Source organism: Polypterus senegalus, chromosome 1 (genome assembly GCF_016835505.1).
Source record: "Polypterus senegalus isolate Bchr_013 chromosome 1, ASM1683550v1, whole genome shotgun sequence".
Taxonomy (NCBI): domain Eukaryota; kingdom Metazoa; phylum Chordata; class Cladistia; order Polypteriformes; family Polypteridae; genus Polypterus; species Polypterus senegalus.
Window position 1 is genome coordinate 12,468,078 of NC_053154.1, and position 24,260 is coordinate 12,492,337.

Below are 24,260 nucleotides of genomic sequence, written 5' to 3' on the forward strand. Positions count from 1 at the left end.
TAAGTCTGGGAGATTTGAGGCATTCTGACAAAGGCTACACATTAATAATACAGAAGGGGAAAGGACAGAAATATACTTAATAATTTACTCTACCAAGACAAAACAGGGCCTACGCCTATAATTGTAGTACATTTCAGTTCAAAGTAGGATCCAGTGGTGGCCTGGAAATTCTCTTTCTCTGTGAGTAGTGAGAAGTCAAGCAAAATGACTCCTTTTATTGGCTAACTAAAAAGATTACAATATGCAAACTTTCGAGGCAACTCAGGCCCCTTCTTCAGGCAAAATGTGATAAAAGGTGTCATTCTGCTTGACTTCTCACTACATTCATAATGGCTAACACGGTACTACACCTACTTTCTCTGTGAGTCAAATTTTCTGACACTCTTTTCTTTTAATAAAACTAGGGGATCCGCCCCCTGCTCACTTTGTTCACCAACCCCCGGATTTGGTTAACCGGGTTTACAATTTAAAGAGATTATTGAAATTTTTTTTTTCATGGGTATTGTTACATATGCATTATTTTCACTTTTACTTTAAAACTTCAGTTAAAACAACTAGCCTTGTGCGCCTAACTACGTTGCGCGTGTTAAAGTTGTCCGTGAAGGGCTCCCTGTTTAAACGCGGCTGCCAGTCGTGAACTGGGCCCTTCGTCGCACAGCATTATGATTTTTTATAAGGGAAACAAAATTACAAAAGAAAACCCTTGGATGTTGATTCGATAGGAACGGCCTACTCGGAATCACTGTCCGAACAGTAATTATGTGGTGGTGTAGGAGCATTTCTGCTTCTGTCTGTTCACAGTCTGTCTCATTTTCACGACGCTGTCGTTTCCTCTCACAATGTCTTCTCAACCTTTCTCCAATCTCGCAGGTTGCTTTGTGGCAATCCAAAGAGTAAGGCAATATACACGGAGCAATGGTTATAAAAGGGGGACACATAGGTATCAGGCTCTTTAAAGGATAAATAGGGATCACTTCACTGACATGTGAGCAAGCCACGGTACAACTGTGAGACGCGCAGCACTCGCCGGCTACAACGTAACAATAATAATTTCCTGAACGTGCTGTTACGTTGTCATTCATTTTACCCACTGTCTTTCTTTCATTCATTTGTTACATAGGCACGAACCTTTTATCTTTGGCGATCTCATTCTCTAACCAGGCCTCAGGAGCTAACCAGCTCATTTCATTATTCCGGCACATTGTTGACATCCGTGAGTAACAACAACGTACTAAACTGGAAGGTGGTCTACGCATGCGTGGAATTCGCAGACAAACAAAGATCAAGATCTAAATGAAGATCTCTTTAGTTAATTTAAAGCACAACAATTTGTTTAGTTTGAATGTCTGTGTTTTGAGGTGTGACTGGTGTACTACAGTCTTCAGTAGTATAAGCCTGGAGGAGATTCTTAATGCAATGCCTATGTTTTAGCTGTCTCTCTACTGCCATCTAGTGCTTCTTCTTCTAATTCATTCGCGGACAAACAAAGATCAAGATCCAAATGAAGATTATATATAGAGATTAACTTTTCTTCAAGATTGCATTGAATTTTTTGTCCTTCTTTGAGCTGAGATCATGAGAACGCAAAATATAAATGACCGTGAGTCAATATCGTTTCTTTCTCTCTAATAAATAAACCGACTTTTTCGAATGTTTGTCGCTGTGATCTGTTAATTGTCATAGCAAACGCTATTCTAACGGGAAACTGTAAATGTTTTAATATGAATGGCATATCAAGATCTCCTTTTGTGTAATGTTATCTGCGGAAAATGTACTACATTACCTTTCTTGTCGCTTTTTAAAATTTTACATGTCAGAATTGTTACACCAATTTTTAATACAACGAATCTTGTCCTATTGCATAGTCCATCAGTCACACATAAATTCCGCAATAACATTACGATACATCCTTCTTTCTACAGTAATTCAGCCGGTGGAATACCAGACGGTATTAACACTTGTAGATATTCTATGGGATATTGTAAATTGATGTTTTCATCTTCCGCACCTTCACCACCAACTGCTTCAGCATGGTCTATTGATACGCATTTAATCAATTTGCCGTGTAACTGATTGACAATTTTCACATTAATTTGTTTGACTTAATCGTTTCTCACTGCCATGTTTAGATGAATGGAAGATTCTAAACTGGATTTTTGTAAGTGTGTGTGTGTTCATAAGTAAGCCCTTTAATGGATTGGTGTCTGTCCAGGTTAAGTGCCAGAATGCACCTGATGATTGTGGCCTTGTTTGAAAATAGTTGTAAGTAGGGCATGACTTGAAAGAATCTCATGGCAAAAATCTTCATCTCGCATGACATTTTTCCAAAGGTTGTAAGTATGGTGTGACTTGAAAGCATCTCATGGTAAAAGTCTCCGTCTTGTGGGACTTCCTTCCAAAAAGTCTCTTCAAATAATCACGTCTCGTCTCATCCCAAGATTTTTTTTATTAAAATAGAGAGATCATGATCTCTGTTAATTTGTTTGTTTGTTAGCCAGTCACATAAAAATGGCTGAGCTGATTTTCATAAAATTTTAAATTGTGTGTTGCTGTTTTTCCAACTTAAAATATAGGCTGTATAGTGTAGGGTTTAAATAGAGAGTGAACCCCAAAAATCACCAGCAGCAGGTGGACTGCAATTCCCATCAGGCAGCAAGAGTGTGCTGGTGCTGATGAGAAGACACTGTTATCAACAACAACAACATTTATTTCTAGAGCACATTTTCATACAAATGATGTAGCTCAAAGTGCTTTACAAGAAGAAGAATGGAAAAAGAAAAATATAAAAATAAAATTAGGCAATACTAAATAGAAAAGAATAAAATAAGGTCCGATGGTCAGGAGAATAGAAAAAATAAAAAATAAAAACTCTAGAGAGCTGGAGAAATAAAACAAAATCTGCAGGGGTACCGAGGTCACAAGAACACTCAGCCCCCTCCAGGCATTCTACCTAACATAAATGACTTTAATTAGTCCTCATAGTTTACAGGCTTCATGTGGAAGAATTAGATGGTGATCAACAAATAGAAATTGTACTAGCCAATGTGAGATCTCAGCTAAGACCACCACTACAGCATTTACCTCTCAATAAACTTGGATTAAAATTTCACTGCCATGCTGGATGACATTTGTTTCAGAATATGTTTTTTAGTCTCTTTGTGGGTTTTTTTTTAGCCATGTTGAATTTACAAAAGACAGATTTTTTGCCCATTTAATTTAATTGAGACCCTATTAAGAGAAATATACAGGTGCAAAAGGAGTGGGTGGTGTTACAGCCCAAACCTTAACAATTTGAACGCGAGGTATGAGTTAAGTGGAATTGCATTGAGCCTGTCAAGAGAGTTAGTGTGAATATAGTAGACTCAACACTATCAACTGCCAGACTGTGTTCAGAAGCCATTAAGAAGGCTAACAGAATATCAGGTTATATAGCGCCTTGACGCGTGGAGTACAAGTCACAGGAGGTTCTGCTCAAGTTTTATAACACACTGGTGAGGCCTCATCTGGAGTCCTGTGTGCAGTTTGGGTCTCCATGCCACAAAAAGGACAAAATAGCAGTAGGGAAGGATTTAAGAGTCATAGTGAACTTGACACTATCAACTGCCAGACAGTGTTCAGAAGCCATTAAGAAGGCAAACAGAATGTCAGGTTATATAGCGCCTTGATGTGTGGAGTACAAGTCACAGGAGGTTCTGCTCAAGTTTTATAACACAGTGGTGAGGCCTCATCTGGAGTACTGGGTTCAGTTTTGATCTCCATGCTACAAAAAGGACACAACAGCACAAGAAACCCATGCAGACATGGGGAGAACATGCAAACTCCACTCCGGGAGGACCCGGGAAGCGAACCCACTGCGCCACTGTGCCACCGTGCCACCCTTTTGTGAACATGTGCTATAGAAATAAATGTTGTTGTTGTTGTTGTTGAGTTTTTGAAATTTAGATTAACATATTCGAGGGGGACTGTTTGGGAACAAGTGTTACAGGACAAGGGTACAACACTGATCATCAGAAGAGAAGACCTCAGAACCAGATACAAGCTGGTTACACTACCTTGGTTACAATCGGCGAAAAAAATTCACTGAAGAACAGAGTCTTCAATTCAATGAGGGAGTCAGAATTTTCAAATTCAGGTGGGCAGCTCGGTCCGTGTACTTTTTGGTATTCGAAATGTTATTTTAGAAGCAAAAACAAAAAAAAAAGAAAATGAAAGGAATTAAGAATAATTAAAATGAAGGGATTAAAGAATAAAATGAGGGAAAATAAGGTATTTTTTAATTCTATGGTAACAAATAGCAGTCATACACTTAAAATTACACATACTTTTCTGGATTTATTTGTGATTCAAATAATGAAAGTGTTATAGCTCAAAAACAACAAAACCAACGCATTTTCGTTGTCTGAAAACAGAGGTACTTCTTCTTCTGCACGATTTTTGAAGACACGTGCGAACCTCCCAACGTATTCCTCACAAGACATCGATCAACAGCCTTGAAGTTACACTGCATGGCATCAGCAGAGGATGGACCGTTATGTTGTTTTTCAGAACAGTAAAAGAGTGACACTCCAGGACGAGGACGCTGAGTCGCATCTTTCAGGTAAAAATACAAGCTTTGCAAACTTTCCTCCATTGATGTAACAGCTTTTATATGAACGTTATTGTTGTTACTTACTGTGAAACAGCCAACATTTGGTGATTTCATTTACTAACAGTAAGTCTGGCAAGTTTTAGAGTGCTAGCATTTTGAATGGTTGCTCATTGACTTTTACCGGCTACTATAGCTAGTAAACGTTTCGAGTATTATCAGTGCGCAAAAGTGTAACAAGTTAGTAGAGCGACGTGATTTACAGAAAGTTTTCTTAACACGTGTTACATTTGTCAATGAGGAACCATTCACACATTTACACACATTCAAAATGCTAGCACTCTAAAAATTGCCAGACTTAGTGTTAGTAAATGAAATCACCAAATGTTGGCTGTTTCACAGTAAGTAATAACAATAATGTTCATAAAACAACTGCTACATCAATGAAGCAAAGTTTGTATTTTACCGGAAAGATGCGACTCGCTTTTCTGCAGTCATGTCCTCGTCCCAGAGTGTCACTCTTTTACTGTTCTGAAAAACAACGTGATGGTCCATCCTCTGCTGATGCCATGCAGTGTAACTTCAAGGCCATCGGTCGATGTCTTGTGAGGAGGACGTTAGGAGGTTCGCACGTGTCGTCAAAAATCATGCAGAAGAAGAAGTACTTACGGTTTCAGACAACGAAAATGCGTCTGTTTTGTTGTTTTTCAGCTATTACACTTTCATTATTTAAATCACAAATAAATCCAGAAAAGTGAATTTTCAGGAATTTTTAGATTTTTGATTAAAGAATAAAATGAGGGAAAATAAGGTATTTTTTAATTCTGTGGTAACAAATAGCAGTCATACACTTAAAATTACACATACTTTTCTGGATGTGTTTGTGATTCAAATAATGAAAGTGTAATAGCTGAAAAACAACAAAACAGACGCATTTTCGTTGTCTGAAAAGGGAGGTACTTCTCCTTCTGCGCGATTTTTGATGACACGTGCGAACCTCCCAACGTATTCCTCACAACACATCGATCTACGGCCTTGAAGTTACACTGCATGGCATCAGCAGAGGATAGACCGTTACATTGTTTTTCAGAACAGTAAAAGAGTGACACTCCAGGACGAGGACACTGAGTCGCATCTTTCCGGTAAAAATACAAGCTTTGCAGACTTTGCTTCATTGATGTAGCAGTTCTTTTATGAATGTTATTGTTGTTACTTACTGTGAAACAGCTAACATTTGGTGATTTCATTTACTAATACTAAGTCTGGCAATTTTTAGAGTGCTAGCAATTTGAATGGTAGTAAACGTTTCGAGTATTAACAGCGTGCACAAGTAGGAGAGCAACGTGATTTACAGAAAGTTTTCTTAACATGTGTTACACTTGTCAATGAGCAACCATTCACACATTTAAACTTATTCAAATTGCTTGCCCTATAAAAATTTCCTGACTTAGTGTTAGTAAATGAAATCACCAAATGTTCGCTGTTTCACAGTAAGTAACAACAATAACGTTCATAAAAGAACTGCTACATCAATGAAGCAAAGTCTGCAAAGCTTGTATTTTTACCGGAAAGATGCGACTCAGTGTCCTCGTCCTGGAGTGTCACTCTTTTACTGTTCTGAAAAACAACGTAACGGTCCATCCTCTGCTGATGCCATGCAGTGTATCTTGAAGGCCGTCGGTCGATGTGTTGTGAGGAGGACTGTTCGCACGTGTCGTCAAAAATCGCAAGAAGGAGAAGTACCTCCCTTTTCAGACAACGAAAATGCGTCTGTTTTGTTGTTTTTCAGCTATTACACTTTCATTATTTGAATCACAAACACATCCAGAAAAGTATGTGTAATTTTAAGTGTATGACTGCTATTTGTTACCACAGAATTAAAAAATACCTTATTTTCCCTCATTTTATTCTTTAATCAAAATATCTAAATCTGAAAATTCCTTTCATTTTTGTTTTTCCGTTTTTGCTTCTAAAATGAAATCTCAATTACCAAAAAGTACACGGACCTTTCTCGTTCTCGCTCCTTGCATTTTTCTTTTGTGATGTGCGAAAGAACAAAAGGAAAAAAGTAATTGTCATTTTTTTCCTTTTAAGTTGAAAATCAAATAGGTGTCTCTTTTTCTTTTTTAAATGATGTTTTCTGAAACGAAATTTCAAATACCAAAAAGTACACGGACCCAACTCATTCCACCAGCCAAGAGCTACACATGAGAAGAGTCCGGCCTGAGATTCATTACCACACAGAGGTGGTCGTCACCAGACACCGTTCAACGGAAGACCGGAGTGGTCGAGAAGGACGGTGACATTTACTCTTTCCTCGCCGGACAAGTGTTGAATGTTAAAACGATTGGCCCAGATAGGCAGGCCCACTTGTCATGCCAAAGTTGATTGTACAGGTACTCCGAATTGTCTCTTGGGCTTCATCATTTCAACAGCTCTGCCTCATGCATCATCATTTATGTTACATTCATCCAATGAGGCCAAAGTACTCAAGTCATAAAACGTTTTTGAGTATAATGAGAATGCACACTATAAAAGCTATTATCAATGTTTCAATGATGCAAAATCCATACTAACAACAAAGGCACAGTAATTGCTGCAACTCATCTTGTGTATTACTGACTTACAGTAAATACATTTTGGCGTGCGGCTCACGTTATTATATTCCGCCTCTAAGTGATTTAGTCTATTTGCATTGCATAGCGACCTTCACTACAATAAATGCACCCTTAACTCTTATTCTACTCAGAGCCAATGCATCTTATTTGTGAAACGCACTTTACATTTGAAGTTGCAGAGACTCTTTAATTTATTTATGTCTAAATACTGAGGAAGCGTCCCCATGTCGGATCATCTCCAGTCCTTTACATTCACTTGTGGGGACCCCGTGCCAAACTGGGACCCTAAGCGGAATCCTCCTCCCTCCCACCCACACTTTTGGATTTCTCAAAACTTCACTTTGCCCTTCCAATGATAGCACGTAGCAATAAGACCTTAACTAAATCCGGAATGTTAGCTCCCAATAAAATGAACCAGCAAACTGAAGTTCATCGGAGCTGATTGCTCCTTTTGGGTGTCAAAGTTGCCTGCTGGTTGCTTTTCTACAATTCCTCCAATGAGGAATTAGTAAGCAGGAGAGCTGTCTGTGTGCGTTGGTGACATTTACAAATGTGTCCTTAATTCGGAAACACTCAGAGCACTTCTTAGGTAGACTAATGTTTAGTGTCGTGTAGAAGACCTGAAGTCTTTATGGCAGCAGTAGATAATCCATGTGTCAGTTAGATACTGTAACATCAGAAAACATCTGTGGTGGTGGATGGCCGGGGTCCTTTCTCGCTCAGGATTGCCACCATTATTGAAAGGATCAGGTGTGACAGTGCCGGTCGGCTCCACACTATGGAGCTTCTTGAACCCGCTACCGCCGATAAAAGGTACCCGAGGGATGAGCCTAGGTGGATGAGGACACAACACACAAAGCAAGGAGTAGGTGCAAAAGTGTTTCAGCGCTTTAATTAAATACAAATCAAAACAGTGTTGAAAAGTACAGTGCAAAAATCTTCCACAATAAATAAATAATCCAATGAAACAAAACGATCAAGTCAATAATTCAAAAAAAGCGATGTTACAATTACGAGGCTGGAAGCTGTCCAGAAAAACATGAGCCCTGGTTGAAACCCTTTAGAGGCTGACGTCCCCTTAGCTTAATCCTAAAGGGTCCTTGCAGGCAAGAAGGAGCCTAACCGGCAGTGCAGCCCACCTTCTGTGCTGCTTCTAGGCCTGGACCCCTGTAGCTGACTCTGACTCGCGGTAGGGCACCATCCCCGAGCCTCCGACTCCTTCTGCCAGGCTCGCGCCCCAACAGTCCATGGCCCACAGGATGCCACATTACCCTGCAATCACGCTGCCTCTCTCCGGACTTATTCAGCGAGTCGCTCCAACCGAGCCGCACGTCACTCTCCAGCTCCCAGGCCACTCAGCCGGAGTGACCTCCTTCAGCCACTGAGCATTGGTCACATACTCCCTCGAGGGACTTTGTCCCGAATGTCTGCCTTCTCTCTCTCTCTCTCTGTCATCAGCATGCACCGGTTCTCTCTCCTGTCTTTTTCTTGCGTTCCCTCCATTTTATATCCTCCTTTTCCAATTGTCTCTGTTATTCTCTTTTCTGTCTTCCTTTCGATTTCTCCCTTTTTGTCATGCCGGCTCTTCCTTATATGCTTCCATAGGTGGTGCATCTCAAGTGCACACTGCAGGAAGCCAACTAAAGCAATTGAGATGGACCGTACCCTCAGGTGCAGGAGTGTCTTGCCCCAGTTACTCCACCAACCCCTCACAACTGCTTAAGCATGCACGCCCACGGAGATCGAGCCGGCCAATTAATTATTTATTTATTACCCCCCCCCGCCCTTTTCCTGAGCCACAAACCTGCTATACCTTACCAGGGGGTGGGAGAGGACATTCACAGGGCACTACCTTCCCCGAAGCACTAGAGGGCAGCCCCCCGGGTTTGCCTTGGACTCCCACTGGGCTTCGTGGGAGTTGGAGTTCAGCACAGCCCTGTTGGGTTCTGGGGGAGCCGCCAGGGGGTGCTGCAGAGTTCTACTATGGTGGGCTTGTACCTCACCCGGGAGTACTTTGGGATCATGCTGATGGGTCACCTGGAGTTCTCCCGGGTACAGCATTACAGGGACCTCCTCACTTCATTCAGGGAGCCGGAGTCAGGAGGGAGAAGACAAAGCTTACCAGAAGGAGTGGAGGCGGAGGATACAAAGAGAGGAAGGGAGAGAGAAAAGAAGAAGACAACTGCTGTGTGCTGCTTTTATTATTGGTGGCTTGTGTACTGTGCTGTGGGAAACGATTTGGAAAGCATTTCCCACTGAATAAAGCCTGTGTGTTGCTGAACTTGTGACTGGCATCCGTCTGTGTCGGTTTTGGGGAAATGGTGTGACCCCTACTGACCACACTGTTAAACACCCCATATCAAAACCATTACACATAATGCTGCTCCATTGCCATGCTAATACAGTGTAGCACTTTAAAACACTGCTAAAAACTCATTATTTTAACATGGCTTTCTCATAGCTTCATTTTAGTTTAATCCTGATACTCTGTATATGCATTTCATTATCAATATCATTCCTGGTGGCTCCACAATCCGTACTAACCCCTGCTTTCTCTTCTGTTCTTTTTCCAGTTTTCTGTGATGCCAATCTGTGCCACCACCACCTGATCAGGGCACCATGATGTCTCTACATTGATGGATTAAAGTCCAGAAGTCCACATGACCGTCATCATCAAGTATCGTCAATGTGAACCCTGAATACCATCAGGACTGATAGAATGCCTACAAGAGGCTGGGTGGTCTCGTGGCCTCTGAACCCCTGCAGATTTTGTTTCTTGTTCTCCAGCCGTCTGGAGTATTTTTTGTTTTTTCTTTCCTCCCACTAATGTTAATTAGTGTTCCCTAATTCTACTTTCTTACTTATGTTGTCTTTTTTTCTCTTTCTTCATCATGTAAAGCACTTTGAGCTCCATCATTGTAGGAAAATGAGCTCTAGAAATAAATGTTGTTGTTACTCCAGTCACAATAACATAAAATAGAGGTTTGCTTATTGTTAAGAACAGAAAAGAGTTAATAATTTGAAAAGTATCTTAATTGTTATCTTAATTGTCCAAAGGATAGCAATTTGTTTAATAATGATAATAATAATGATCATTATTTTCAGAAGTGTCTAAGCGATGCTCAGTTCGGTCATGCACTGATCTTTTCTTTATTCTGCCTTGTTTCCCCTTTCTGGAGTTTCTGAGCGATGGGAGATGTCTGAGTTTATTCAGCCTCCTTTCTCTCGCCAATCTTTGTGTTTTTGTTGCACTCCTACATAAGGTCACCTGACAAATATTTATGTTCCTTTTCATGCCGCCAAAATAATCCCATTTCCTTAAAGTGACTGCAGCGTTGCACCCCCTAAAGCCTCTGTCTGCCTAAGAATTTTTCTCGCCCATCACTACAGACTACACGGGGTAGGTAATATATAATTTCTGGATGACATATTCCTTTAAAGTAAAAAAGAGAAGATTAGCACAATGCAGGTTTCCTTACTAGAACTACTCTTAGGTAGATATTCTAAGGTTTTCTCTTGACTTAATTGAGGGCCGTGTCCTCGCTATGAGAAGGGTATCCCGTCCTGATGACAAAATTCCTCAATTTGAGTTCCTAATTCAAGAAGTTAATGCCGTAGCTGCAGAGGCAGCAGTGTCTAAGGAACTGTTAAAAAGAAAGAGTCTTTAGTATGCCCGGGATGGAAAGGGCTGTAGTGAAGGTGTCTGTGTGAGTCAGACTACAAAAGATTCCAAAGATTAACAAAGCAACAGCGGGAGGTCAAGTTTTTAGCTACAGGGCCCAGAAGCTGTGAAATGATCAGCCGGCTTATATAAGAGCTGTCCTTTTGGTCTCAGCTTGTAAAGCTGGCTGAAAAACTATTACTTTATTATAGCACTATCTGTGCTACAAGTCTAAGATGTAGTATGAGAAATGCTGTTCATATTCCCTGTTATATGCAATTTGGTATGGAATTCGTAAAAGCCGTGTTAATGTTTGTGATGTGCCATCAGTTAGAAGGACACATGCAATGCTATTTTGTGTGAGATTTGTTAAAGTGATGTGCCATCTGTTGGAAGGACAAATGCTAATATTTTATTACTATAAAGTAGCTGTACTACCCATCTAAGATGAGCTGAAATCTAAGTAATCAACATACACCCCAGCATTAATGTTTCCAGTGCATCACCTTTTGGAATTTATTTTGTGATGTATGTATTAATAAAATACTAAAATGTTTGTGATGTGCCATCTGTTGGAATGAAAAATGCAATGATTTTATTACTGCAAACTAGTCGTGCTACCCATCTTAGATGGGTTGAAATCTAAATAATTGATGTAGAAATCAGCATTAATGCTGCATTTCATCATCTCTTGGAATGTAGTTTGTAACACAAATAGTAATAAAATGCATTATTACAAATGGTTGTGATGTGCCATCTGTTGGAATGACAAATGCTGTTCATATGTCCCTGATATATGCAATTTGGTATGGAATTCGTAAAAACCGTGTTAATGTTTGTGATGTGACATCTGTTAGAAGGACACATGCAATGCTATTTTATGTGAGATTTGTTAAAGTGATGCGCCATGTGTTGGAATGAAAAATGCAATGATTTTGTTGCTACAATCTAGCTGTAAGACAAGTCGAAATCTAACTCATCAACATAGACCTTGTGTATTGGAATGCATGTTTAATGCATGTAGTAATAAAATGCATTACTACAAGTGCTTATGATGTGCCATCTGTTGGAATGAAAAATGCATATGTCTCTGCTATATGTCATTTGGTATGGAGTTTGTAAAAGCAGTGTTAATGCTTGTGATGTGCCACCTGCTGATGTGACTAATGCAATGCATTTCATTACTAGAAATATTTGTAAATTTGCCATCTGTTGCAATGCAAATTTTAATCTATATTTTTCTGCTATATTTTATTTAGTATTGGATTTGTAAAAGCAGTGCTAATGTTTGTGATGTGACATCTGTTAGAATAACAAATACAATGCATATGTGTCTGTTATGTGCTATTTTGGTATAGGATTCAGAAAAGCAATGTGTTTGTGATGTGCCATCTGTTGGAATGACAAATGCTAATATTTTATTACTATAAAGTAGCTGTACTACCCATCTAAGATGAGCTGAAATCTAAGTAATCAATATACACCCCAGCATTAATGTTTCCAGTGCATAACCTTTTGGAATTTATTTTGTGATGTATGTATTAATAAAATGCAATACTAAAATGTTTATGATATGCCATCTGTTGGAATGAAAAATGCATATGTCTCTGCTATATGTCATTTGGTATGGAGTTTGTAAAAGCAGTGTTAATGCTTGTGATGTGCCACCTGCTGATGTGACTAATGCAATGCATTTCATTACTAGAAATATTTGTAAATTTGCCATCTGTTGCAATGCAAATTTTAATTTATATTTTTCTGCTATATGTCATTTAGTATTGGATTTATAAAAGCCGTGTTAATGTTTGTGATGTGCCATCTGTTAGAAGGACACATGCAATGCATCTGTCTCTGTTATATGCCATTTCATATGGGATTTGTTAAAGCCATGTTAATGTTTGTGATGTGCCATGTTTTGGAATGAAAAATGTAATGATGACAAGCTGAAATCTAACTAATCAACATAGGCCTCATGTATTGTAATGCATTTTTAATGCATGTAGTAATAAAATGCATCACTACAAATGTTATGATGTGCCATGTGTTGGAATGACAAATGCAATGCATATGTCTCTTTAATGTGTTATTTGGTATGGGGTTTGTAATAGTAGTGTTAATGTTTGTGATTCACCATCTATTGGAATGACAAATGCAATGCATTTTATTATTAAAAATGTTTGTTATGAACCATCTGTTAGAATGACAGAATTGGGAGAAAGCTCAGACATAGACACTAATGCTATTATTAAAATGAATTCCCTGACTAGAACTGCTGATTAGCTCTGCATGCTGCATCTCTGCTTGTTAGTCATTTGTACAGAAATATAACACTAACCCTCCTCTTTTCTGTTTCTCTCCTCTTAGTGCCACAACTTGTATTGCCAAGCTGGGCTCCGGCACATGGAAAAGACATCAGAGATACTGGGAGCTTTGGAATTAAAGGATATAAAGATTCTGCCATCAGATTTGACTGCCCAGCACAGACTGAACTGTAGAGTGACCAGCATGGAGTGAGTGGCCACTCAGAATGTGACCAACTCTGTCTGTTCTAATTTAACCATGGACTAGCCCCCCCATCCCCTCCCCTGAAGGGAGAAATCCCACAAAGCGTCCCCCCAACCGAGATTTATTATTCTAACGGATGTTACTGGCTGAGTTTTTCTTGTCGGCCTCTCTCAACATTTAATTCACAAGCAGAGAGTGCTGGGTCCCCTTTCTGTCAATCACTCTCAACTCTTTTTGTTCCCTGATTGTTTAAAGAGGTCGGCGCCTGTCTGTATGATCTTTAGAGTAATTAGTAACTTGTAAAGTTTGTATTTATATCTACCTGAGAATTTGACACAACGCTGTACCTGCACTCCCTGAAGAGCTCAATACAAAAACAAGACTGAACTGAATCGAAAGCAAAGTAATACACAGAGGTTTTAACTCCTGGAATGGGGAACGCACGCAGAAAGACCACCCACCATTAAATTCCACTGGCTTTTTTAAGGCTGTCATACCGAATAGAGCGCTGGAAGAACAACAAAAGCGGCAGAGGCGGCTGCCATGGAGCGCAGCGTGTTACGGACTCGTTTTCATTTCATGTGCCAGGACTGGAATAAACTTGGCATGCTGGCATTGGAGGCATCCTACTGCTCCTTTTTTAATAATTTGCCTGTTTCTCTTTGCATTTGTTTAATCGTATAGTTTTGGGTAAATGAAAGCCATGTCTGAACAAGACGATGATTTAGGCAGGCCCTGTGGTCTAGCGCCTTAGAAGCCTGATTACAAATGACAAGAGATCAAGTTCGGGATTCACCATTGTGTGGCCTTCTGTGAGTCATGTCACCGGCCTGTCCCCAATTGTTAAAACCTCCTCCATTCCAGACTAATAATAATAAGAATTATAATACACTTGTATTTACACTATATTGACAAAAGTATTGGGATGCCTGACCATTAAAGCAACAGGGACTTTAATGACAATACATTTTAATGCATAGACTTTAATATGGAGTTGGTCCCTCCTTTGCAGCCATAATAGATTCCACTCTCCTCAGAAGGTTTTCCATAAGATTTTGTAGTGTTTCTGTGGGAATTTGTGCCCATTAACTCTGTAGAGCATTTATGAGGTCAGGCACTGATGTTGGATGAGAAGGCCCGGCTCACAAAATCCATTCCAGTTCATCCCAAAGGTGCCACTCAAGTTCCTCCACACCGAACTCTCCCAACCATCTCTTTACGGACCCTACTTTGTGCACTGGGGCACCGTCATGCTGGACTAGCAAAGGAAGGGCCTTCCCCAAACTGTTTCCACAAAGTTGGAGGCATAGCTTTGTCCAAAACGTCTTGGTCTTGCCCTTCACTGGAAGTAATGGGCCAAGCCCAAATCCTGAAAAACAGCCCCCTCCATTATCCCTCCTCCACCAAACTTCACAGTTGGCACAATACAGTCAGGAAGGTAAGGTTCTACCAGCATCTACCATACCCAGACTCGCCCATCTGACTGCCAAACAGAGAAGTGTGATCCGTCACTCTATTGAACACGTTTCCACCATTCCACTCCATCCGACACTTGGCATTGAACTTGGCAAGCAACTGCTCAGCCATGGAAACCCATTTCCATGAAATTCCCACTGCACAGTTAATGCCACTGGAAGTTTGGAACTCTTCAGCTACGGAATTAGCAGAACATTGGCAGACGATAGCCATTGATGAGAACAATTCATAATTCATTTCAGAATTATGGTATTTGAGGGTTCTGCCAGAGGGCCTCTTTCTCTTGGCTCAAACCCTAATCAGCACATCGTCATCTCATAACTGGCTTAAGTTTCAAGTTTGGGATTTTTCCATCCAGCCCTTTTAACTCAAGACTGTACTCAAGAAACTGCGACACACAGACACACTCAAACAGATACACGGCCATCATTGAAATATCGATGTTTTTGGTGTGAGGGGACCCTAAAACGCTGAGATCCGATGATTACAGGAAATAGAACGTTTTCACAAATCTGAAGCTTTCAAATAGGGCAAAAAGTCCAATTTTCATTAAAAAAGGCGGAAAGAAAAAAAAAAAACATCCAAATTTAAATATTAAAGCGATAATTAAATTGTAGCCAAATTCCTCCAGCCCAAACCAGCCCTGCAAAGATCACAAATCTGAAATCAATAACAAGGAACCGTTGGTGAGGAGCAGCACCAAAATGGCAAGGGGGGCATTTGAAATGCTATGGGTGAGTATGATATGATAAAAGTCCTAAAGATCCACCATGTAACAGCAAAGCGGACAGCAGGACTGGCACGTTAAATAATACGAGGGTGAAGCCTGGCACTGGCACGCTAAATAATATGAGGGTGAAGCCTGGCACTGGCACGTTGAATAATACGAGGGTGAAGCCTGGCACTGGCACGTTAAATAATACGAGGGTGAAGCCAGCAAAAGTTACCAGCAGAAAAACTGAGCTTCTATTAGCTTAGAGTAATGATCGCAGCACTGAGGCACGGGACATTTTTGCTGCACATTCGACCCTACCCTTGGATTTGATGAGAATAGTTAAACTTTATTAATCCCAAGTGGAAATTCAAATGAATAAGGCAGCAGAAACATAAAAAAATCGGGAGTGGTCCCCCCGGACTTTCTCATATACCTGTAGTCAGATATGGGGATGGATATTTGAAGAGTAAACCACAGAACAAGGATTATATTTTTATATTACTTGAGGGTTTTGCCCCCTGCTCACTTCGCTCGCCAACCCCCTGCCCGGCGCTACGCACTAGCCTCTTTGTGGTTCTGCCGCTCTCGTATGGGGATGCGGTGGTACAATTTAAAAAGATTTTTAATATTCATGGGAATTGTTACATATGCATAATAGGACTAACTATTTTACATTACAGCGAGTAATTAACCATAGTAAAAATCATTTGAAAGAAAATTATCTTTCATGTTGTGTTCGAGTTATTCGTTGTGTAATACGATTTTGTTCTGTTTGGCTTTGAAATTAACACACAAATACTTTTTAAATTTACACTTTTACTGTAAAACTTCAGTAAAAACAATTTTTCGAATTACATTTTCGTTAATATCGCATTGAATTTTGATTCTCTGTTTGGACTTTAATTGTGACAATGCGACGCATAACTGCCCGTGATTGAATTTCGTTTCTTTCTCTCTATTAAATAAAATGACTTTTTCGAATGTTTGTCTCTGAGATTTGTTAATTGTCTTTGCAAAAGCTATTCTAATGGGAAACTGTTAATGTTTTAATATGTATGCATATATCAAGATCTTCTTAGTTGTGTAATAATATCTGCAGAAGACGTCCAACATTACCTTTCTTGGATACATCCTCCTTTCTATAGTAATTTGTGTGGTGGAAAACCGGACAGTGTTAACGGTTGTAGATATTCTTTGAGATATTGTAAGTTGATGTTTTCATCTTCTGCACGATCACCACCAACTGCTTCAACATAGTTTATTGACACACATTTAACCAATTTGCAGTGAAACTGATCATCATTTTTGGCATTAATTTGTTTGACTTCATCGTTTCTCGGTGCTGGGATTGCCAGTGTACTCATTAATTCTATTCTTCGTGATGAAATTCCTCAATAAACTTTGGACATAATACATCTTCTTTAATTGAGAACATAACATTTATAAGACTGTGGTGGGTTGGCACCCTGCCCAGGATTGGTTCCTGCCTTGTGCCCTGTGTTGGCTGGGATTGGCTCCAGCAGACCCCCGTGACCCTGTATTTGGATTCAGCGGGTTAGAATATGGATGGATGGATAAATTTATAAGAGCTGAGAGAGCAGCACTTTCACCAAACAACAAATCTTTTAATTCTCGCGGATAGGCCTTTTCATCGGAAAGAAAGATTACTTTTCCCTGATGGCAACACGAATTAGACGATCTACAAGTCTCCGACAGTTTAAATCCAAAAAATATCTATATACAGTACTTCTGTCATATCACCTATATCCATATATTCGATCTCTTTTCGCTTTTTTTCGTCAATATTGCATTGAATTTTGACTCCATCTTTCGAATAACATTGTGAAAATGCAACGTATACCTGCCCATAAGTGAATATCGTTTCTTTCTCTCTACACGAACTGTGTCTGACAAAAGCATTCACACAAACGAGAGGTGAGCGGACCGTGTGCGTGGTTGCGTATGGATGAGAGGAGGGCGGGACTTGAAAAAATCTCATGGCTAAAGTATCACTGGACATGAAAAAATCTTCCAAAAAGTCTTTTCGCGTTGCAGAATTTTTTTTATATAATAGAGAGATGTACATTAAAGAACCATCAACAAAGCAAATCAAATTAATAATATATTGAATGATTATTATTAAAATAAAGTTGAATAAATCAGACTCTGCAGCTGCATGAATAAAAGGTAAAGTACCACTTCTGGTTAGTGGAGATAGCTCGAAAGTTGATAGAAATCTACGTTTTGTACCTAATACTTGTATGCAAAATTTGGTTAACCGAAGTGGAAGTACACTCAAGTTATCGAGTTTACACACACACACACACAGACATAATTCCAGTAATGGTATTTTGGGACCCAGGGAGGTCTAAAACGTCGAGATTCATCAAAATCTCGACATCAGATTTTTGGACGATTACAATACTTTCCCTATACTTTGTATACGAGAACGTAAAAAAACAAGGATGATGACTCACGAGACAGATAATACCGCCAATCGATCAATCAATAAATCAAAATAAAATTATCAAGCACGTCGAGGAGAAGCATTGAATTACCTGACAGCAGTGGGCAGAAAAGACTCCCAGTTGGCCGAGGTCTTTGGGATGGACATCGCCTATCTTTGTCTTTGACTTTTCTCCTTTGCAAATTGACCACAGACCCCCAGAGGTTTAGTATCTCCAGGGATGCTGCTGACGACAGATTTTGTTTTCCTCTCTTCCGATGTCAGCTGGCCAGAGTTCCCAATTAATTAATTAAATGACAAATATCGCAGCGTTCCATTTATGTTAATCAGTTCTTAATTTGTTTTCTGCTTGTTTAAACAAAATGTATCTTTATTCTAACTAATTCTGTATTTAGTAAATTGTAAAGCCTTTAATTGTGTTTTACCTGTGATCTTGTCAAAGCACTCTACGCTTGCGCCCAATGAAGAATGCTGTGCAAAAATAAATGGAGCTGAATTAAATGGAATATTCCCTCTGGCACAAACTTCATCATATCAGTGTAGCTGTGCCCTCCGTGATGTTTGGGGCAAAGACACATTTTTGCTTGATTTACTTCTCTGCTTCACAATTTAAAATTACAAGTCAAACAATTCAGACATGAATTGCATTCACTTAAAAGAGATTTTCACATATTTGACTCTCATAACACTTTTTTCTTCATGGCCCCCCATTTCAGGGCACTATAATGTTTGTGACACAGCAATGGCAGGTCTATTAAAGCCGTTGTCATATTTAGGACTTAGTCACATATCCCAGCATGCAATGAGTGCTTGACATCTGCGACTCATCAACATCAGCAGGTGCTGAGGGTCTTTTCTGGGGCTGCTCCACCAAGCTTCTAAAGCAGCCTTCTTCAGCTCCTGCTTGTTTCGGGGGCTTGTCCCCTTAAGTTTTGTCTTCATCATATGGAAGGCCTGCTCAGTTGGATTGAAATCGGGTGACTGGCTTGGCCATTCAAGAATTGTCCATGTTTTAGCTTTCATAAACTCCTGTGTCACCTCAGCAGTGTGTTTGGCACAACATCTTGTGGTAGGATGAAGTGTTGTCCAGTGAGTTCGGAGGCCATTACTGGAACTTGAGAGATCAGATGTTTCTACACACCTCAGAATTCACTATGCCAATGCCATCAGCAGTTCATCATCAAGTGTGCCAGAAGTGTGCCAGGACTAGTGGCAGCCATATACGCCCAAGCCATAATAACCCCAGCACCGCCATGTTTAACAAATGAGAAGGTCTGCTTTGAATCTTGTGCAGTTCCTTCTCGTCTCCACACTTTCCTCTTGCCATCACTCTGATGAGGTTCATCTTAGTCTCGTCCGTCCACAAGACCTTTTCCCAGAATTCTGGAGGCTCTTTGAAGTCCTTTTTCACAAACTGTAATCTGGCCAACATGTTTTTGTGGCCTCCATCTTACAGTGTGTCCTCTCTGCTTCTGTTCATGATGTCTTCTGCTGATAATCGTCTCTGACATGTCCACATCGGCCCCCTGTAGACTGTTTCTGATCTGTCAGAGAGGCGTTTGGGGGCTTTTTCTTTACCATAATGTCTTCAACAGTGGTGGTCTTCCAGTCCCTCTGTGATTACTGAGCTCACCAGTGTGTTCTTCTTCATGATATTCCAGACAGTTGATTCTGCTCATCCTAAGGTGTTGCTGATGTTTTCAATGGTTCTGTTCTTGTGTTTCAGCTTCATGATCGCTCCTTTGACTTTCATTGGCACAGCTCTTGTCCTCATGTTGAATAATGGCAACTCCAGACTCCAATGGGTAGAAGCAAACTGAGGTGTCTTATGAAGACTTGAAATCACAAACACCCGTGACGCCAATTGTCCAAAAATATTATGGGGGTCCTTTTAGAAGAAGTGTTGGTGTGACCGAAATGTCAGCAAATTCCCTTAAATGAAAGTCTGCGATGTTCACTTAAATCATGACGTCTGAAATGTGTGATTTGTAATTTTAAACTGTGGAGTAGAGGTAGAAATCAAGGAAAAATGTGCCTTTGTCCCAAACAAAGTGAGGTTAGGAGCAGGCGCTGATACAGCACATTGCCGCTCCCACCACACGACAAACCACCTCGGGATCCCAGATTAGGACCCGAGTGCAGCCATGCAGCGGGTGACACCTCAGCACCACACTAGTTTTGATGAAATGGAACCAGTGTGAGTTTTTTTATGGTGGCTGGAGTGCCAATTCTGCCAGCAACCTCCAAGTTTTCCCTGCAGGGTCCACATGGAGGACTGGATGCAGATTAACGTCATACCCAGGATGGAGCAATTGCAGGTTAAGGGCCTTGCTCAAGGGGACACCCTTTTACGGGATTCAAACTGGCAACCTTCCGATTACCAGTGCAGATACCTAGCCTCAGAGCCACCACTCCTATACCAACATTATGGAGGACACTAAATATGGTAGAAGCCCCCTCGATCGTTTGAGTTCCAACAAAGTCAAATTGAAAAAGGACGACTTTCAGGCACAAGGGAGAGCGACGGCATCTGCTGATTTCCAGATTAAAAAAAGATAAGGTTAAAACGTGAAAACAACAAATTCCAGCTACAGACCTTTTCTGTTTGCCATCTTCTTTTATTCAGAAATATGACTTGAGGAATCAAAAGCCGTCAGAGATGGCAGCTCTCGTTCTACACACTCGTGAGCCGAGGGCTCTCAGATCCTGCAGCCACACTTTATTCCCTTACCTTTCTGTCACCGTCAAGCTGAATTTCTTTTTTCTCCCCTTTTTAGAGCTTCCGTGTCAAAATATTCTGAAAAAGAAAACAAAAAGAAGACAAAATAAATAAAAAAAAAAGAGAAACAATTACAATGTCATTTTGGAACAGTGGGGATTAAGGAGGCAAAGTCAATACACCAGAGTAAAAAAAAAATGAACAACACGGAGCTGACAAGCCTTAGTCAGTCGTAGAAAATAAAAACGTTTCATAACAAAGAGGCCTCATTGCCGTACGTTTATCCATTCCGGGAAAAGAAATTGCAACCAATTACAAAAATGGCCTTCACACAAGTTGTCAAATACTGTTATCTTAAGAAGGTCACGGCATGAGAGAGTGTTTACGGTAAATTGGCACAATAACATGAGAGTTTAAACCCACCTTGACTGCATCTTTATAACAAGAAGAAATTGTTTGTTGTGGAATTTTGATGTTTAACACCCAATTGCCTGACGTTTTTGCACAGCTGCATTTTAAACATTCAGCAGTTTTCCAATTTTATTCAACAAAAGGGTATTGCACAGGCTATTTTGTCATTTTTTTTAACAGTAAAGCAGAAGTCGTTAATGTTGATCTACTGTAAGATCCTTCAAAAGAGCCTAGGCAGTGATTTTATTCACTTAAGCACTAGTTCAGTACATCCTTACATTTGTGACTGCAGTTTAACGCTTTAAACAGTCGGAGCTGTCAGCTTTAGTGACATTGTGTACACACCAGGTATTAACGCCGGCAGAGATGCCATGACACTGCTGGGCATACATGTGCACCTGCCAAAATCAGTTGATCAGTGATCAGATTATACAATCTATTCTTTTTTGCTTTAACTCATTCACTCCAAATCTGGATCATGGAGAGTCTCGGCAGCACCTGAATAATACATGCGTCTGGAGGCAACCATGAGGGAACGATTAGACGGCTCACCGAGTGTCACATTTCTAAGCCAATCTAACACCTCTTGAAGGCGGAGCTCACGATAGGGGCGGGGATTATGAAAGGCAAAGATCAGAGGTGCTCTTGTTAAGATGATCCAATAGAGAGCAAGCTTTGATTACAATAAACTGTCTATGGCCAATTCAAAATTCTCTTAAAAAGACTGCAATTAAACACATAATAAATATGTGATTTGTGTGCGGAGACCACATTGCATGTGTTACAAATAAACATCACCTGTTGCAAGGGAAAGTACTTCCTATAAAGTCAAATTACACTTCAACATTTAGAGAGATAGATAGATAGATAGATAGATAGATAGATAGATAGATAGATAGATAGATAGATAGATAGATAGATAGATAGATAGATAGATAGATAGAATGGAAAGGCACTATATAATAGATAGATAGATAGATAGATAGATAGATAGATAGATAGATAGATAGATAGATAGATAGATATGAAAGGCAATATATAGATAGATAGATAGATAGATAGATAGATAGATAGATAGATAGATAGATAGATAGATAGATAGATAGATAGATAGATAGGAATATACCGAATTTTCGACACCAAACGTCCATGTCGCTCCAACTCTTTTGCTATAGTTTCATTCTTGAGAAAAAGTGCCGCATTCGAAAAACTTACTCTACGGGACGGGACGGCTAAAGGGGAAACCTGTACAAAGGAGCCATTAATAACGACCCCCTTCTCAACCACTGTGGGAACTAAATCCACAGAGCTCAAAAAAACGATAGACCCGCTCATTCGTGAAGCTGACTTGATATTCTTACATCCGACCACTTCCTCTACTGCCAGCACCCCCGCCTCCAATGGGACAAACAGCTTAGATGCTCAAGATTCACAGCCATTTCGGCTGCCATGGCCTAAGCCACTCAGTACAAAAACAAGTTTAGCTGTTTACACAAAAGAAAAGATAGAAATAAGAAAACAGAAAATCATAAGAAAAAAGAAACACCACACTCACCTCACAGCGTCCACCACCTGTTCCACACTCGCGATAACCACCCAGCATGCACAGCGACAGCAAAACAGGAAGGAGATAGATAGATAGAAAGATAGATAGATAGATAGATAGATAGATAGATAGATAGATAGATAGATCCCTAACATCTTCCCTAGATTGACAGGCTATCTTAGGATGCAGTAGGTGGTGTGAATACCCCTAGGGTGCATTGCAGCGCCCCAAACCCCAGACACAACAGCACAGACACAGGCACAAATAAACAGATTTATTGCCACAAGTACCTTATGCAGGTTTCTTTCTTCACACCATCATCAAGTCCTGTGATACAATTCTTTCCTTCTCCACTCCTCCAAGGTGAGTGTTGTCTGACTCCCCTGGGTGAAGCTGAGTATATTCCTTCATTTCAAACCCAGCAGTACTTCCTGTGCTATCACTTTGCTAAAAGGAAGCACTTCTGAGTCAGTCAAAACCTCTCTGTGACAGGAGAGCCTGCCTCCAGCAGTTCTCATAGCAGCACCTGATGAGCCCATCAGGGCTCCACACCAAAATTACAACTCTAATGCAGCCCTGCAGGTGTCTGAAAAGGATGCATGCTAGGGGGATGTCACCACCCAGTGTACCGAGGAAGCCTATGGCCCTGGAAAGCTTCCCCCTTGTCCATTCCATTATAACATCCACCACACCAGGAAAAGTACCACTAACCAACCTGCTTGGGATGCCTGTTCCCCACATTCTTTCTTTTAAAAGCCCCCTGGTCAGGTAAGGAACCATCTATTTTGCCGGAATGCCACCCAATCCATGTTGTCTGTTACAGTGGTTATCACGTACAGTGGCCACAGATATAAGCTTCTCTGCCTTAAAGGTGTCCTACATTGTCTCCATATCTTTAGCAAATGCTGAACTACTGGGTTGCTGGTAAATTGATGATAATTAGTGCTGACTGGAACACAGAGCAGAGCATACAAACAAGATTTAGAATTGAATTTCCCTTCAATTGCTAACAAAGCAGCTGTAGCTTCATGGACTTCTGCCAAATTCCAATATTTCATTTTAAGGATATTTGTAGACCAGTAATAGTTATGCAGTTTAGTTGTGTCATGCCACCTTCTGCTTTAGACCTCTGCAGAGCCTTGGTTTCAATACGTTGCTCTTTTGAATTCCATGTTAATGATGATGTGATTTACTCTAAATTCTTAAAAAGAATTTGTTGGTATATGTACAGTATAAGGATTTTCTGCTAGAGATACAGTTAAGAACATAGAATATGAGAAATTGACAAATGAGAGGAGACCATTCAGTCCATCAAGCCCATTTGTTTAGCTAAAAGCTAAGCTGTCTCAATAGCTCATCACCCAGATTCTTCTAAGGGCTTAACGAGGATTCTGCTTCAACTTTGTGTCTCCATAGTTTGTTCAGAGTCCCACAACTCTGTAAGTAGAGAAGTGCTTTCTGTGTTCAGTCTCAAATGAACATCTGCTTAATATGCACTGGAGTCCTTCAGTATGTGATTCACCATTTAATGGAAATAAATCTGCTCGACCCACTTCT

The 24,260-nt window shown here is 40.2% G+C and overlaps 1 protein-coding gene across 1 annotated transcript in view; it reads right to left on the reverse strand.

Moving 5' to 3' along the window:
- Positions 1-24,260, reverse strand: part of lrrc4ca (leucine rich repeat containing 4C, genome duplicate a) — a 2,071,324-nt gene that overhangs the window by 1,050,514 nt on the left and 996,550 nt on the right. Inside the window, exon 4 of the mRNA XM_039744122.1 lies at positions 20,759-20,824. The gene's annotated coding sequence lies outside the window, so the exon portion shown is untranslated. The remainder of the gene's footprint in view (positions 1-20,758; positions 20,825-24,260) is intronic.